Source organism: Cryptomeria japonica, chromosome 6 (assembly GCF_030272615.1).
Source record: "Cryptomeria japonica chromosome 6, Sugi_1.0, whole genome shotgun sequence".
Taxonomy (NCBI): domain Eukaryota; kingdom Viridiplantae; phylum Streptophyta; class Pinopsida; order Cupressales; family Cupressaceae; genus Cryptomeria; species Cryptomeria japonica.
The window spans coordinates 312,926,425-312,942,585 of NC_081410.1; positions in this window are offsets into that span (position 1 = coordinate 312,926,425).

A 16,161-nucleotide genomic window follows, 5' to 3' on the forward strand; every position below is an offset into this window, starting at 1 on the left:
GTAGTTCTTATGTGCTGCAAAAGCCAAAAATAATCTGACTACCTCAATTCTAGCTACCAGTGCAAAGGTTTCATTGTAATCAATTCCTTCTTTCTAAGAATATCCTTTACACACTAGTCTTGCTTTATTTATGATAACCTTACCATCTTCATTAAGTTTGTTTCTGAATACCCTTTTAGTTCCAATTACATTTTTATCTTTAGACCGAGGAACTAATGTCCAAGTGTTATTCTTCTCAATTTGTTCTAATTCTTCTTCCATAGCTTTAATCCAATATTTATCTTCACATGCCTCATTAACTGATGATGGTTCAATTTGAGAAATAAGACATACCTCTTCATTTGTCAACCTTCCTCTTGTCATAACTCCTTTATACTTGTTTCCAATTATCTGATCTTCAGAGTGATTCAGTCTTACATATCGGGGTGTCTTTGTTTGTTGTTGTTCCTCAGTTACTGTGGAATTTTCACATGATACCAAGGTAACTAGATCTTCATTTTGTATCGGTGGATTCAGTGTAAGTTTATTTGTCAAAATTTCTATTGCCAGTTCAAAGTCTATATACCTTGAAGTTCCTCTGAATTGTTCATCAATCTTTACATTTGTACTTTCAACAATTTTTTGCAATCTTTTGTTAAAACATCTATATGCCTTGCTCTTAGATGAATAACCAAGAAATATTCCTTCATCACTTCTAAGATCAAATTTGCCAATATACTCATCTCTTTTGATATAACATTTACTTCCAAAATTTTTGAAATATTTAAGAGTAGGAGTAATACCAAACCACAGTTCATGAGGGGTCTTATCGGTTTCACCATTGATGTGAACTTTGTTAAATACATAGACCGTTGTACTGATTGCCTCTCTCCAATATACATGTGGTAGGTTTGCTTTTGATAACATACTTCTTGTTGCATCCAAGATAGTTCTATTTTTCCTTTCAACAACTCCATTTTGTTGTGGTGTCCAAGGTGCTAATAGATGTCTTCTGATTCCATTTACTTCATAGAATGTATTAAATTCCCTAGATGTAAATTCTCCTCCTTGATATGATCTTAGACATTTGATTTTCTTACCGGTTTTATTTTCTACCATGGCATTGAACAGTTTGAACTTTCCAAGTGCTTCTGATTTTTCTCTGAGAAAAGTGATCCAATCTATTCTAGAATAATCATCAATGATTAGCATGAAATATCTATCACCTTGTAAGCTTTTAGTTCTAGCTGGACCACATAAATCAGTATGAATTAAATCAAGAGCATTATTGGATTTTTCAGGAATACTTTTGAAACTATCTCTAATTTGTTTTCCAAATTGACATTCCTTACATACTATATTGTGAGGTTTTATAATTTTAGGTAAATCTCTAACTGCCTTAATAGTATTGATTTTCACCATGCAATCAAAGTTTACATGACAGAGTCTCTTATGCCATAGCCAACTTTCATCAATATGCGCAATTAAGCATGTCTTTTCATTGTTATTCAAATGAAAGATATTACCTCTAGTTTGATTACCGGTTGTAATTTCCAAACTAGTTCTATTCATGATTTTGTATTTTCCATTTTTGAATTGTAACTGAAATCCTTTCTCAACTAATTGACTAACACTCAAAAGATTATGCTTTAAACCTTCAACATAGTGAACATCAAGGTTATGCTTACCATCAAGAGATATTATACCCTTACCTTTGATCAAACAAGATTTTTCATCTCCAAATCTCACTAAGCCTCCTTTGTATTCTTGAAAGTTCAAGAATTTACCTTTATCTCCTATCATATGATGTGAGCATCCTAAATCAATGAACCACTCATCCTTTACTTCAACTTTAGCTACCAAGGCCTGTTCTACCAGTTGAGTAGTAGGTAATGGTTGATCTTCTATTATTGCAACAAAAACCCATCCATTGTCTATCTGATCCTCATCAGAATCATCAGTCAATGCTTCATCAACAATGTAACAAGATTTGTCTTTATTCTTCTTAAATTTGTATCTTCGATATTCAGGGTTAGGCTTGTATGTTCTTCTAGCTTCTTCTCTTAGTCTAGCATGTCTATTAGGGCATCTTGAAGCCAGATGACCAATCTTATTGCAGCTAAAACATTTAAAGGATGCTTTACCTTCATACTTACTTCCGATTGGACCTTTAGGCATTTTCCTTGCAAATAGTGCTTCAAGTTCTTTAAGTTCTTCATTTTCTTTCATGCTTTCTTCAAGTTCTCTTGCATTAAAGACTTTCCAATCAGATTTTTCAAATGATGGTGCAGATGATGTTGATTCTTTAAAGGCTAAATCTATCTTTATAGTAGCAACAAGACCAAACTCTTCAATTTCAAAAGAAGAAAGTTTTCCAATCAATGTATCCCTAGTTACTAATGTATTAGGCATTGTTCTTAACTCATTTATAGCAGTGACTTTCATTTTATATGCCGGTGGCAACCTCTTAAAACTTTTGAAACAATTTCATCCTCACTTAAGGTTCCTCCACAACATTTAATACCCAAAACAATCTCATTTACTCTTTTCATAAAAGCAGAAATCCTTTCATCTTCTTCCATTTTTAGATGTTCATACCTGACCTGAAAGCTTTCAAGTTTTGCAATTTTGACTGTGGAATCTCCTTCATTCAATGTTTCCAAATGATCCCAAATAGATTTAGTAGTAGACCTATTTGATAGTCCCATGATTTGCTGATCAGATAATGCACTCAAAAGTGCTTCTCTTGCTTTGCAATCATTTTCCTCATCTTTAGTCAAGTTGGGTGGATTGGGCTAACTCTGAGTAGGATCAGTATAACCATTCTTTGTAACATCCCAGATGTCCTTTCCAATGCAATTTAAATGTGTCTCCATTCTAATCTTCCATATGCCATAGTTGGTTCCATCAAGTTTAGGATTGTCCTTCCTGAAATAGTTAGTAGACATTGGATCTCCTCAAGCTGTTAAACTTCTGCAAAAGAGGACTAAGCGGTAATACCAATTGTTAGGTCCCAGAGACAACTGAGAGGGGGGGGGGGTGAATCAGTTGTCAAATAAATTCAAACCAAAAACAACTTAACCAACTTAATGCTTAATACCGGTAAACCAGTCTAATATGTCGATAGATAGGTTTAATAGTTAATTGCAATACTCATAAGGATTAATTCATGAGACAAAAAGACAAAGTCATCCATAATACATAACACCAATATTTGTACGTGGAAACCCTGTAAGGGGAAAAACCACGGTGGGAAACCTTACCCACAATCAGATGATACTACTGCAGATAGTAAGTGTATACAAATGGGGTCTACACATGCAGAAAGGCTGAGCGCCTAGAGCTCACTGCCCAATCACAAAATGGGAGTCACATTGACTACAGTTGGATGGTTAAATCCAATAAGAATGTACTACACAAAATAGCATCTTCATATGCTGGATTCAGTACTGGTGTAGTTCTTATTGTCTTCTCAAAAACCCTCCTTCAATCTTCAAATGATGTCTGCATGTATAGCTCTGCTTATTCTCACATATACCTTCACACAATCCTTTTTCGCATTGCACACTTGATCTTACAAATAATATCTTACATTTATATCATACCCTACGACCAATTTTAGTAGGTCAGCTCTACAAGATATTACAATAAAATAAATTTACAAATCAATTAATACCCGATGCAATAACCGATTCAATATGTCAACTTAATGCATTTACAACAATAATAAGTCATCTCCATAGCATGCCATGTTGATCTGGAAAAGATAAACCTGTCGGTGTAACCTGGACCTATTTTTTGGTAACAACAAATATGCAAATATGAATATACCAATAAACAAAACTCTAAGACAAGGTATCCACATGATGTCTTCGACATAACCAAGTGTTTTCCATATCATTCCAAGTGTCGGTGATCATTATATCTTGTTGGTGTACCAGATATCGGTGACTGTGCACAAGTCATTTGCTTGCTGGTGAATGTTGTTGATACTCCAAAGTGCCAGAGTTGATAAGTGTTTAGTAGGTGTTGACATCAATGACAAAACCATGCCAAAATACCAACATATGTTGCTTATAAGAATTACAAGGTTTATCAGATGTGTTGGTTCCCAAAACCACAGATTGAAAATAAAAAAGAACTTGCCAAATTCCTCACTGATCCAATAAATTTTGGCCAATGAAGAGGAATGGCCGAAGATGAAATTCCTCTGCACTTCAGGCTCCACTAGACCTAGGCGGGTATACCTTCAACTCCAAAGCACAAAGAGACTTATTTATAGTTAATTTAAACTTAATGCATAAGCTATTTATAGGCTTGGTAAACTGACCTCCAACTTTGCTATATTATGTGCTTTTAATTGCTTAAATATGAAAATAGAGTGTATTTGATTATAATTGAATATTTGTAAGAGAATGATGCTAGAACTTTAAGTAATTATGAAAGAACAATACTAAAAGGAATAAGAAGTATGTTTTCCTACTAAGGACCTTATGCACACCAGAATTACTCACAAATACTAACAATAAACCAGTTCCTTATCTGACAATTAATGTGTTACTTAGTGGACAAATATTTTAATCAACTTTGGAGACAGTTTGAAAAAATCACAATATGTAAGACTATCACTACAATGGTTTCATTATGTGTTGCAAGAAAAAAAAAACAATTTTGTTTCCTATACAACAACATGTGATGGCACAATACAACAAATCTAAATTAGATTTACCCAAAGGACTTTTTTCATCAACACAATGTAACACAAAATAATCTGAAGATAAAACAATGAATCTTATATATTAGTTTTAGAATAAAAAGATGTACAAAAGCTGCAAACTCACAGGTACTTCATGATTTTCTTGCTTGCACAAAATATAAATTTTCATTCCTATAGACTTTCCTTAACACAATACTAGCAATCCCAATAGACAATGTAAAAAAAGTCCTCCCCCTTTCTCTACATACAAAATGACTCCTTATACATATGTGAGTCAAAAGACACAAATGAAAGGACACACCCTTTCATCAGTATAAACTAAAAACTATCAAAAACTTAATTAATAACTCCCTAACTATTATGACAACCAAAAATATTGTAAAACATATTATAATGACATAAATTATCTTTTTCCATCCAGCCTTTGTCCATAGTTCTGAATATGCCAAATATATCCTTCATATTTGTAGGCGCAAGCGTTAAAGATGATATTTATGACTACCACTTCCAATATAACAAAATTCTCCAGTTGTTCCCCTGTTTTAGTCATGTCCAAGGTATCTACATGGGTGATGTTAAGGGTTGCACTAAGTAGTGATCTGCAATCAGAAATCCATTGGCCTTTATCCTTTATTATCCCTGTATCATCCACAACACTTGGGTATCGATGTTGGATAATCCCCTGACACTCCTCATATTCAGTTTTTAATTCAGTTGTAAATTTCTCATGAGCATTAATTAATTTCTTGACCTTGCTAACAACTTTTTCACTCGGTGTTTTATCTTGCAATAAAAAATTTAATGTATCATAAATTCTCTTGTGTGATACAGTATTATCCATATTTTTCTGATAAATAGTCTAGAATTCCTCTAATACTTTCTACAAATTCTCATATCTTTTAGTGGTAAACACACACTGGATCCACTCTGATAGTTCACATCTATTTATTTAACTCGTTGTACTCCTGTAACAATTAATCATAGCTCTTTTTTTTATCTTTGAACCATCTATAATCTGTGGCACTGGATGACCACCTCTCTTCAATAATTCTTCATAAAAAGATTTGCATTTTTCCTTTTCTGTGATTTCCTTTTTCATCTAAGCTTTGTTCAACTTTGAAAGATCTATCCGCATCTTTGTTGTGACCATGGGATCTATTTCTCCAACTTTTAGTTTCATCATATGACCAAAGGCCTTTTCAACATCAATAATCTTTGGCCTCTTATTCGGGGGATAGAGACCCCATAAAAGCATAGCCTCATCATCTGGATCATATCTTGATCCAATAAAAATATCATTAACACCCTGAATGTCACATCTGGCATTGCATGTCTTAATTTCTTTCCTTTAAAATGATACAAAAAGGACTTAAACTCCTTTGACTTAACAAATTCATCATCTGATATGAAAGATGTATGCTCTTCTAGCCTAACATCTAAATCTACATTCAATGTTGCTACAATTTTGTTTTGAGCATCTAGTTCATCTTATTTTTCTAGTACTTGAAGCTTAAAAACTATTTCATTCTCTCTAGAATCACTTTCCACATCTCGTTATTCTTCTCCTTCCAGATCCCCAAGTCTTTGCTTCCTTTCTTCCAATCTTATTTCCAAGTCATCAACAACATTTGCAAGTTCTTCCAACTCTTTGTTCTTGCATAGATCCTCATAGTCATCATACTCATGGAGATAATCTCCCAAGTTTTATCTTTTTTTGCACATGTGGATGTAACCTTCTGGGTCGTAGTTCTTCCTTGGCATGTGTATATACAGATTGAATTCATCCACTAGCTCATTATTTATGGCTTTGTAAGAAGTGGTAGAGACTATTCTGAAATCTCCAAACTAAAGAGTCCCATGTAAGAAGGCTTGCTTGCGGGCACCCCCAAAGTGTTGTGCATTAGAGACACTCAATTGTCTCACAATCTCCAAGTAAGCAATTCGGTCTGGCACAGGATTTGCTAGCACATAGGGAGCACCTTTGAATCCAAAACTCCTAACAAATGTGAAATCTCTGCAAGTATACCAAAATCCCCAATTATGGTTGACTTTGGTATCCTTGTATTCATGTAGCCTAATAAATCTTTTAATCACTTCTAATAATGACCTTGCAAATGATACATTATAAAGGCTGAACAATGGTTTAATAAAAAATTTCTCAAATCTCACATAGTGATATTTATCATACCTTGAACCCCACAGTGACACCCACAACTGTACATGCTGATCCTAGCCATCCTTTCCCTAAGGATTTACCCTTAAGCCATATGTCCATAGTCCTTTCAATCTCCCATAGAACAACACAATATGCATCAATAGTGAATAATGCTTGAAGGACTTGTCAGGGTTATTCTGAAGATTTAGAAAACCCTCATGCAGTTTGTCAACTAGATAGGTTGCATAATAAAACTGTCTTGGTTCATGCCTTTGAATGTCTGCTGCAAGAACCAATGGACCCATCCACGCTACATCTGGAGCTTCCATTCCTCCTACCTATTCACAAGAAATATATATGTATTGTAAATACTATCTAAAAATATTTACATCATAGGGTGGACCATCTTCATCATTTAGCTTCCATGGTTCTGTATTATTCTTCCAATTCCTCAAAGGATAGAGGTACATCTATTTCATAACTCAAATCAAACACTGTAGATTGTGGCCATATTGAATTGAATAAATGAATCACCACTGAGAATTTGGATGCATCTCTTTGTAGCATTGTAGTTCTTAACCAAGTTTTTTAACAATTCAATATTCACAAATACATTTGAAACTATGAGCTTACCCAGACCGGTAATCCATGGATTAGATATCAGCATCGACTTTTGTCTTCATGAGTAATGGTAGAGGAACAATTCATGCCCCCTAAACCTAGTCCAAACATCACCAATTTCCTTATAACCGTCCTCTAGTTGATCACAGATAGGCAAATTAACCTTAGACCTTCAGGACTTGGCTCCTGGTGAGTTCATCTGGTTGATCATGTCCTGATTCAACTTCCGCTTCTACATGCTTTCTCCACCTTTATATTTCTTTGAGTCACTATTAGAGACTTCAATGACCTTCCTCTTTCCTTTAGAACCCTCCATATTTGAATCTTTCAAGCCTTCTGAAATTCAATTCTCTACGGTTCAATTGCACTTCAATATTTCTGTTTGCTTCAATCTGTTATTATGCAAATTCCTTGTACAAACTCTCATATATAGATTTGACACATTAGAAGCATTTACTCAATTGAAATCCTGCTATGATTTTCCTCATGTGAACACATACCTACCCATTATCTGCATTTAATAATGGTGGGCTAATCCATTTAGAATCAAATTTTACAACAGCTAATCGACATAACTCCTCCAAATGATTCAATCATTTGGTGCCACCCGTATTGTATGCTTTTCCAATTTGTACATGCAATGACGATATGGCTTTCTATCTTTCTAATTGGCATAGGTTTCCTCGATCAATCCATCAGGCTTCAGCGTAGCCATTTTTCTTTCATTCCGCTGAACCTAACCTATCCTGGTGAATCCTCCTTCTTGTTCATCATGTTGCAAAGCTTATCAGGTGTCATGACAACCTATCTTATGTTTCTCCGATGATCCGATGAGATCAGTCTCCATCTTGTCTATCTTTATGTAATTTTGGCCTATGTTCCCCTAATGAGGTCTCCTTCTTAGCAACTACCTCAGCTTCCTCATCAGTTATCGACGTAAAAGAAAAATGTCTTTTTCCAATTAGTCAATGCTATCTTGATGACTTCACCTTGTTACTCTCCTAGTCTCTTCTTTCGGTGTAGGCTATCCCGATGGAACCTCATTTCCATCCACCATGATATCCATTTTATTGGGTATCAAGGTAGGTATTTTGTACACTTTCTGATATCCTGATGACTTCAAAGTATCCACTCTACATTCTCCTTCATCAGTGTAAGTTATACCAATAGCCTCATCAGCTATCAACATAACACTTCTCTCATACCTTTGATAGTGAATTTTATATCGATGAACCCTTCTTCGTGATTGTTCTTCGGTGAAGGTCGCTCTGATAAAGTCATCTCCTTAGATCAGCGCACCGAGTTACCTTCCATTATGAGTTTCTTTTTATCTGTCCTTCAGAGTGGTCGGTTTGGGTTACACCGATAGATCCTTCCATTGTTTTGACTAGGTGGTCTTGTTAGGGTAACTTATGTCAATAACTCAAATTTGAAGATTATGCAAATTAAGCTCCTCTTCATGAATGTTGATTCTTCCAATCTTCCATGGAGACTTCATATATGCTAATAAAATGTCAGATTCCATCACATAGGCCCAATCTTTGTCATGTGCAAAAATGCTCTTATAAGGATCCCAATACTGTCATAATGAAACCTCTTCGTGTATTCCTCACTTAGTGCCAATCCTTAACATGCCCAAGTGATACTTGTGCATTCAGAAAATGAGTCACAGTTAGATTTTTCTGATGCTAAAACATAGCTCCTACACATACAACCCAGGAGTAAATGCTCTTATGATAGAAATATACATAGAATGCATCATTAAATAGCATAAAAATATTTTGCAAAAATATGTGCTAACAATGGCTCTTTCTGGGGATGTATGTTCCTTTTAGGGACATAGCAAGATCTCAACTATCTTTGGAAAGAAGACCAATAAAAACAAATGATCAAAAATAGAAAATAAACTCTACACTACTAAAGTACAAAGATACTCCCTGCTCCTTAAGAGAAGAAATGCTTGAGATACTGTGCATGGAATGGAAACTCCTGAATTTCACCATCAGTGTTTTTCAAAAGTATGAGTTTTCTCCTCCTTTATCCATGATGTTGTATGGTCCTAACCAGAGTACTTCAAACTTTCCATGCTTGCCCTTGTCCTGGTCCTTTGCATTCCACTTGAGCACCCACTCTCCTTTTTTAAAAGTTGTCACAAGCTTTCTTATCATGCAATGCCTTTACCATTTTCTGCCTCTATATATTTTGTTCTTGATCCTCTCTTCTATACTCATCCAATTTAGCCAACTGGACCAACCTATTTTCTATGAAATTAACTTCTTCTAGATATCTCTCTGAAACAGATTTATACATCAGGAGCAGGTTTTTTAGAGGCAACCTTACTTCTTTTCCATAAACAAGTTGATAAGGAGAAAACCCTATGGACTTCTTCATTGTTACCCTATCTACCCATACTGTCAAATTCAACTTTGAGCCCCATGCCCTTTTGTTGTCACCTAACATCCTTTTAATGATCTTCAACAAATTTTTGTTACTAGATTCTTCTTGCCCATTCCCTTGGGGATGAGAAGGTGATGAGTATGATAAAGTGATTCCATAACTTTCACAAAAGTCAATAGATTATTTGGATCTAAAACACATCCCATTATCTACAACAATCTTGTGGGGTACCCAAAATCTTGTCAAAATATTCTCCAAAAGAAACTTTTTCACTACCTTACTTGTAGATTACCTTGTAGGAATTGCCTCTACCCATTTGGTAAAGTAGTCAATGGCTACCAAAATCTATTTGTACCCTCCACTGGATTTATTTGCAATTTCACCAATGAAATCAATACCCCACATTTGAAAAGGTTCTTCAGTCTACATGGGTCTAAGTGGAAGGGCTCCATTATATTTAAGCTTTCTTGAAAATTTTTGGCAAGCCTCACATTTTCCAATATAAGTATGACAATCCTTAAAGACTTGTGGCCAAAAGTAACTGAAATTAAGTATTTTATGGTCTATAGTCTTTGCTGAAAAATGACCCCCACATACACCTTCATGCAATTCCTTTAAAAGAGATTGTGCTTGATGAACGTCCAAACACAATAAAAGGATACCATCCTTGTTTTTCCAATATAAATCACCCTTAAGAAATACATACCTAGATGCTTGAATCTTAAGTGTTCTTTTCTAACTATCATTTAAATCCTCTGGACACTTCATGTGTTTTAAATAATAGATAATATTCTTATAACAAGGACACCTTTCAATGCTTATTTAAGCCTCCTCCAACTCTACTTGATCTATCTGTGTTGATTCCAAATTTGATTTTGTCATCAATTTAGCCAAATCTTGACCTCTTACCAATTTAGAAATCTTGCTTTCAATGTTTAACTCTTGGATTTGATTGATCCATTTGCATCTTCTTCCAAAAGTTTTAGTCTTCCTGAAAATATCCTTGACTATTGCATTAGGAACATAGGCAATGACATTAGCTCCCACTAAATATGGTCTAAAAATTTTTACAGCCTTTACTAGGGCATATGCTTTCTTCTCATTTATATCATAATTTAACTCAGAAGCTTGTAGTGTTTTGCTAAAAAATGCCACTGGTTGTTCTTGACCTTCATTATTCTTTTGTAACATAACCACAACAATAGTATGAAATGAAGAAAAAGAAAATACTTGAAAAGGTTTAGAGAAATCAGGAGATTTAAGTATAGGTGATTCCTTGATGGCCCTCTTAATGTTCACAAAAGCCTCAATTGCTTCATTAGTCCATTTTATCTCTACACCCTTTTTCAACATCTTTGCAATGGGTTTTACAATTTTAGAAAAATTTGACACAAAGCTTCTCACAAAATTAATTTGTCCAAAGAATGACTAAATGGCTTTGACTGTTTTAGGAATTTGAATTTTATCAATGGTTGCAATTCTCTCAGGATCAATCCTTACTCTATCTTTAGATACAATATGACCCAAAAAATTTACCTTCAGTTACTCCGAAGTGAGACTTTTTTGGATTTAGAGAAATACCATATTCTAGTGCTCTGATGAAAATATTTTCTAGATCATTACAGTGGTCTTTTTCTTTCTTGGAGTATGTTGTCATATCATCTTGGTATACAGCTAGAATGTAATCAATGAGGCTTTCAAAGGCTACATCCATGGACCTTTGAAAAGTATCTCCCACATTGGTAAGTCCAAACGACATCTTGGCATACACATATGTGCCCCATGGTGTAGTGAGTTGTTTTGTATTTTTCTAATTCCTTGACCTTCACTTGATTGTAACCAGAAAACCCATCCATCATAGAGAGTAGCTCATTCCCTATTACTTTCTACAACAAAGCTTCCATGTTAGGTAGAGCATAATTATCTTTTAAAGATGATATATTCAAGTTTCTAAAGTCTACACACAATCTGATATCACTGTTCTTCTTCCTAACAGGAACCAAGTTTTATACCCTTGTGGAGTGCCTTATAGGCTCTATAATCCCTGCATTCCTCATCTTCATCAACTCTTCTTTCATATTGGGAGCCAATGTGGGATTTATAAGCCTTTGATTTTTCCTAAATGGTTTTGCATCTGGCTTTAGTGGGATTTCATGCTAGAAAAAATCCTCTCTATATGCCTTAAGGTCATCATATGACCAAGCAAAAACATGTTTGTATTTTCTTAACAGATTGATCAATACAGTTCTAATTTTTGGTGTAATCTTCTTCCCAATGTAGACCTCTCTAGGATTGTGTTCACTTACCAAGTTTATTTTCTCCACTTCTTCACAACTTCCAGTGTTGGGCTTAAAATTTGCCATATGCTTATTGTCAAACATCCTCTCTAGTTCCACCAACGCTTTTGGAATCTTATTTGTTTTAAGCTATAGAATGTCTTTTCCAAACAGAGTCTCCTTACCATTCTCTTCTTCCACATATGCTTTCCAATCCACGTGTTGGCCCTCATACTGATCTTCACAAAATAAGAACTTTAGAAGATCCATGTCATCATCAAATATCTATCAATTCTTTATGTTATCTGGCACTGCAGGTCTAGTTTTTATTTCAACCAAGGTAATGTCTTGAAAAGGAATATTGTTATGTTTAACTTCTAGGTTAGCCATAAAATATGCTAAAATATTGTTAGATATTTTAGTCCATGTTATAGAAAATGCATCAAAAAGTTCAATAGAGTCCCATACCTCATTTCTGTAACTTTGAAGACTTACATTTTCAGTAGCAAAATTTTCCCTTACTTGAGATACAACTAACTCTAAATCACCATAAATTGTTAGTAGTTTGATACCATGTTTATTTTCTATTCTAAGACCTAACAAGAGTGCCTCATACTCAGCAACATTTTTTGTACATTCAAAGGCTAACAAGAAATAATATTTGAATGATTTCCCATTAGGAGAAATAAATACCACACCAGCTCCATTTCCTTCTTTACTGCCCACACCATCAAAGTACATTTTCCAAATTTTATCCTCATTTGCTTTAATAGTGTCTTCAAGCTTACTAGTTTTGCATTGAATGGATTTAGAAATACTTACCTAAAATTTTTCCATATTTGTTTGGAGATAGCATGTTGTTTCATTTGGATCAACTTCTTCTATTAGGTAGGATGATCTCGACTCTCTATCAATCCTTACATCTATTCCTTTTACTGAGATGGTTGCATATGAAAAATCTAACTAAACGTATCCATCTACCAAATTTGACCATTGCCTTGATAGTAACATCCCATAATTGGCAGGCACTTGAACAACTATGATGTCAATCTTATATGATGCATTTGGGCATGCTGGAAATTGAAACTCCACATCCTTCATGGTTCCAACAATTGGGACTGATCTATTATCAATAGCATAACATTTCCCATAGGGATTGTCTACATGCATCCCAAGTTCCTTCATGACATCTTCTTGCATTATGTTCACAGCTACACCTAAATCTATTATAGAATTCTTAACCATTTTATTGTTAATCAACAAACTCAGATAAAAAGGATCAACCTAGGTAAGATTATTGGTGATAGAAGTTCCCAAATAGACAATAGGTGGATCTTCAACTTTTGGATTATGATCCTCTTTATTAACTTCACCAACATTAGACAAAATCTTGATTGTTTCATTTTTATAATCAGGGAATTTCATCACTTCAAGCAAGGGAAAAGATACTTTCACTTGTGATAAAGCCTGAGACATGAATGATCCACAATTTGAATCTTGCTTACTAATATGCTTCCTTTCAATTGGCTTTGTCAATTTAGGAGGTTCTATTTCTTTGACCTTTCTGTTGTACCTTCGTTTTCCTTCTCGGTGATGGTGTCTTTGTTTCCACTAGCTTTAGGAACCTTTGCAAATATCCTGGATGGCTTACCTTGCTCTAGGTTCACTATTTTTTTCCTTAGATAATAATTGCTTTTTTCATGTGCTACTGCTGCAATAGTATAAGATTTCTTTTCTTCATCTATTAGGTTTCTCAAGGAATGCACTAGCTCTTCATCATGGAACAATCTCCTCAAGGCTGGGGTATCTTCATCATCATCATTAGTGAAAACTTGTTGCATGCTTTACTGTTGGCATTCTCTCCTCCATTGTACATTTGATGACTGCTCCTCCTCAGATGAATCCTCATCCCAACCCCAAAATGGATCTTATGAAAGTAAATTCACTGTCGGTTCATACTCATCATCATGATTCTTTTCTTCTACTAAACCTTGAGCGATCATACATTGTTCTGTAACATTGGGTAGATTGTAGACTTCACACCATGGATATTCCTCCACAAAATTGTTTGCTTTTTTTAATGGATCTGTAGTTTCCTTGTTTAGATTGGGTTTCATCGGCTTACCATCTCTCCAGTTTGTATTATATGGCATGTCATGCAATCTTGGCCTATTGTAATTCATTGGCTTGTTGCTTCTATATGGAGGCAGATTCTCATTGTGGTTTATCTTGCCCTTCATATCTTTCAGCATGTCCATGATTTGGCTAAGCTCATCCTTCTTTGTAGCTCAGAGATTATATAGTTTTGCATCATCTCTCTTGCCAATTATCCCAACAAATTTTCTATTATTTTCAATGGAAGTGGTTGTCTTAAATGCTTGCTGCAAGGTGATAGACCTATGAGATAAATCTCATAGTGAGTCTTGCTATCAAAAGAACTCAAATAAAATTCAATCAAAAATGAATCAATAGGTCTAATATCCCTTGGTATTCTATTAAGAACTTTATTAAACCTTTTATTGAATTCAAAGATTGATTCATTTTGATTTTTCTTTATGCTTGTCAACTTATGAGATGCAAATTAAATATCATTATGGTCTCCAAATTCTTCCAAGAATTGTGTCATAAAATCCTACCAGCTACCAATGCACCTATCAAGAATATTTATGTACCATTCACTCGCATCCTCTGTTAGAGACTGAACAAACAATTTCATAAAAACATCTTCATAAGGGACTTCAAATTCTTCAATGGTATTTTTTATATTTATTACATGTTGTTCTATAGAATTAGTTCCATTGCCTATGAACTTAGGGATGGCTGACCTTAAATCACTTGAAATTTGATCTGGATATCCAACTATCCCACTGAAATCCAATGGTTTATACCTTTCAATGGTCATAGGTGGTCTACAACCATAGTTTTTATTTTGATAGTTTCCATTTCCTCTATTGTTACCATTGTTTCCATTGTTGCCTCTACCAACATTTTGATTATTGTTATTTCAATTTCCATTGTTTCCATTACCATTGTTGCCATTATTCCTATTATTACCATTGTTACCTCTATTATTACTTACATTGTGGCTCCTATTACTATTATTCCAGTTGCCAGTATCTCCCCCATTGCTAGTTCTTCTTTCACTATTGTAATTACACTAAGGATGGAAGAACCAGAGAGCTTGCATCAAGCATTAGAGATTTCTATGAACATGGAGAAAGTTGCAAAGTTTGCGATGATGAGAAAGTTCAAACCTAAGCCTAAGAGATGTTATGAGGAATCCTATGCAAATAAGCAACATAATTTAGAGGCTGTGAATTTTGTTTTAAGTGGTTACTAACTTGTTGCTCCAGTTAAGAGCCTTGATAGCATACCTCCCTCCAATGTTGGTTATGTTTCTCATGAAGTAAAAGTTGAACCAAGAAGTTGCAGTGTATCCTAATGAAATAAGCATGTTTCAGCCTATGCCAATACCTCATGGACTAGTCCAAAATGATGCATCTAAAGAGCCACTCAAAGTATGTATGCCTTGAATAGAACCATTACATAAAATAAAGTAGATTGCTTCTTAGAATTCTTGTTAGCAAATTTCTCCTAATTGGATATGTGCAATCGAGAATGTTGAAGTTCAACATGCCGTGAGTAGTCACATTACTTCTAGTAAAGTAAAAAATGACCTCACCTGTATGGAGTATAATCAAGATTGTTTACCTCTTGAATCCAGTGTGAATGGTGAATGTTATGATTTTATAGATGATGATCCTAACTCTAATTATTCTTTTCTGGCAAATTATGTTGATTACAGTGTTGAAAATGGTTTTAGTGAGATCTCCAATCCCCTATTTGATAAGGAGGTAGATATTGATCAAGTTGTCCTTAGCTATAATATTTTTAAAAGTGGATTTAATGAATTTCCTAATCCACTGTATGGGGAGTTGATTGAGCTTTCAGATGATTTAAATGTGTCATCAATTTGTAAGATGAATGGCTATGGTGACCAAGATGCTATATATGAT